The following is a 3,011-nucleotide window of genomic DNA, read 5'->3' as shown; positions in this document are numbered from 1 at the left end:
TTTTTTTTTTTTTTTTTTTTTTTTTTTTGTATTTTTAGTAGAGATGGTGTTTCGCCACGTTGCCCAGCCTGGTCTCAAATTCCTGACCTCAAGTGATCCACCTGCCTTGGCCTCCCAAAGTGCTGGGATTACAGGCGTGAGCCACCGTGCCCAGCTCATTTTTATCTTTTAACTCTTACAGGTTTTTATTTTTATCTTACAGGTTCGACTTGAAGGAAACTTCTGGAGGGTGGGGCAGTGTTGAAGAGGAGGCACCATTGTAACCATTTTGTTCAACATGGGTGTTTTCTTTATGCATTCATTTGTATTTTTAAATATATTACATTAAAAATTTATCTTGATTACTTAGTTTTTCTGGTGCCCCTTTAAATTCTCTATCCAGTCCTGAGCCTTGATAGAAGTGAGGGCCTGGCCTCTGAGCATCAAGCAGCCAGAAAGTCCCTTAGGAGCTTTCTCTGAATTGTTGAATTGTGAGTGATCTTTTTCTTTCCCGACTTCCTTAATATCCCCAATTTCCTTGTAACCATCCCTCCAAGCCACACCCACAAGGCACCTCCAAGACCTATCATGAAGCAGATATTCAAAGATGACTTGTATGGCCGGGCGCAGTGGCTCAAGCCTGTAATCCTAGCACTTTGGGAGGCCGAGACGGGCGGATCACGAGGTCAGGAGATGGAGACCATCCTGGCTAACATGGTGAAACCCCTTCGCTACTAAAAATACAAAAAATTAGCCGGGCGTGTGCTGAGGCAGGAGAATCACTCAAACCTGGGAGGCGGAGGTTGTAGTGAGCAGAGATCACCCCATTGCACTCCAGCCTCGGGGACAAAGCAAAACTCCATCTCAAATACATAAATAAAAGAAATCAAAGGTGAGTTACTGAGTGCTGTGGGCCAGATACTATGATACACCCTCAAATGTGTTACCCTCATGAATCTGAATCACTTGTGATATCTGTGCTTTAAGGAGTCCTATTTCCCACACTCTTAGCTGGCCTGAGATGTGAAAATCCATCTAAATTATAAACAGTGAAAAAAATAGTGATGCCCATCCAGGGAACATGTCTAGTTAAAATTAACATAGATAAAAATCAGCAAAAAAATTTAAAAAATATTTTTTGAAATTAAAAGCTATATAAACTAATGTGTCACTGATGAGTTCAAAGAAGAAACTGACCTGCAAACCAGGAGATACATGGGAAGAAGCAATAGTGAAAATGCTTCAGAGCTAAACCTGTGGAATGAGGCTACCTCAGTGTCCACAATTATCACTTAAATATAATGCCAAGGGGCGGGGTGTGGTGACTCACGCCTGTAATCCCAGTATTTTGGGAGGCCGAGGCAGGCAGATCACTTGAGGTTAGGAGTTTGAGACCAACCTGGCTGACGTGGTGAAACCTCATCTCTACTAAAAATACAAAAATTAGCTGGGTGTGGTGGTGCGCATCCATAATCCCAGCTACTTGGGAGGCTGAGGCAAAAGAACTGCTTGAGCCCAGGAGGCGGGAGTTGCAGTGAGCCAAGATGGCACCACTGCACTCCAGCCTGGGCGATAGAGCAAGACTCTGTCTCGAAAACAAAACATTTCCAATAAATAAACTACCTACCAAGACTTATAGAATGAGACTAAAACCATGGCTGGAGGAAAACTTTTAGCCTGAAAGTAGCCTAAGATTTAGAAATTATGGCAAAAAACTAAGGAGTAAGCCCTTAGGTTAGTTTCTACCCTTCAAGTTAGAAAACCAACAGCATAACAGGAAATCAGAGAAGGAAGAAAAAAATCAGATGGGGCTGGGATGGGGGCTTATGGGGATGAAGGAGGCAGGAAGAGCATGTGAAGTCTGTGCATAAAGTCACTCCCTAAGGACAGTCCCTGAGAGGAAGCTAGATGCACAAGGATCGGGCTTGGTGGAAAAGTTGTACAAGACAACCTTGGAGGGTTCATTCAGGGGTTGACAGCGATAAGAAAACAGGAGGGAAAGTCAAGTGTGGAGCCTTTCCTGTCCCTAGCATAGAAGACATCAGGAGCTGATGAGTGAAAGTGATAAACAGCATTCTCACCACTAAAAAAAGGTCAAGGATTTGAGGTAACGGATAATTTGATTCTCATTCCACACTGTATTGAAAAATCACATCATTTTATACCCCATATACAATTTAGAAGATAGGTAAAAATCAGCAAGAAAAAAATGAAAACCTATTCTTTGAAGTATTTTTAAAACATGCAATTTATGGGGTACAATCTAATTCATCTATATATCTTTTTTAAAAGAAAACGGGGAGTCAATAAACACAGGAAACAGCGCCCTGGGAGGGAGAGAAGGAAAATGGACACAATTTGCCCTCAGAAAGACACAGCGTTTAAATCCACGCATGTGAGAATTCCAGGGTTCAAGGTAAGACCAGGGGTCAGTCAAGAACACCCTGGCTTACCACTTATAGCCACAGGGTGGCGCCAACACCCACTGCTCCAGCCTGAGCCGGACAGAGAGAGAGAACATTCAAGTAAAACTGGGACATCCCAGAAGGCCTGAGACCTGCAGGTCCCACCACGGAAGTCCAGTGAGGGAGCAAGGTCCAATGTGAGGTGAAAAAATACCATATAGGTGTAGTTGAAATGAAATAATAGTTGTGGGGAAAAAAAGAGAGATCAGCCTGTTACTGTGTCTATATAGAAGGAAGTAGACATAAGAGACTCCATTTGGTTCTGTATTTGAGATGCTGTTAATCTGTGACCCTACCCTCAACCTTGTCCTTGCAAGAGACATGCTGTGGTGACTTAACGTTTAATGAGTTTTGGGCTGTGCAGGATGTGCTTTGTTAAACAAGTACCTGAAGGCAGCTTGCTGGTTAAAAAGTCATCACCATTCTCTTGATCTCAACTACCCAGGGACACATACACCGCCAAAGGTCGCAGGGACCTCTGCCTAGGAAAGCTAGGTATTGTCCAAGGTTTCTCCCCATGTGATAGTCTAAAACAATGCTGCTAAAAGGCTTATGGAGATGTTTGCA

The 3,011-nt window shown here is 43.1% G+C and overlaps 1 long non-coding RNA gene across 1 annotated transcript in view; it reads left to right on the top strand.

Annotated features, from left to right (window-relative positions):
• Positions 1-348, top strand: part of LOC111530927 — a 2,798-nt gene extending 2,450 nt beyond the window's left edge. The window contains exon 2 of the long non-coding RNA XR_003307032.2: positions 203-348. This is a non-coding gene — a long non-coding RNA (uncharacterized LOC111530927). The remainder of the gene's footprint in view (positions 1-202) is intronic.
• Positions 349-3,011: the final 2,663 nt, after the last annotated feature.

This window comes from Piliocolobus tephrosceles, chromosome 21 (genome assembly GCF_002776525.5).
Source record: "Piliocolobus tephrosceles isolate RC106 chromosome 21, ASM277652v3, whole genome shotgun sequence".
NCBI lineage: Eukaryota > Metazoa > Chordata > Mammalia > Primates > Cercopithecidae > Piliocolobus > Piliocolobus tephrosceles.
Note: the sequence above shows the minus strand (reverse complement) of the source record. Positions and strands in the feature narration are given on the sequence as shown.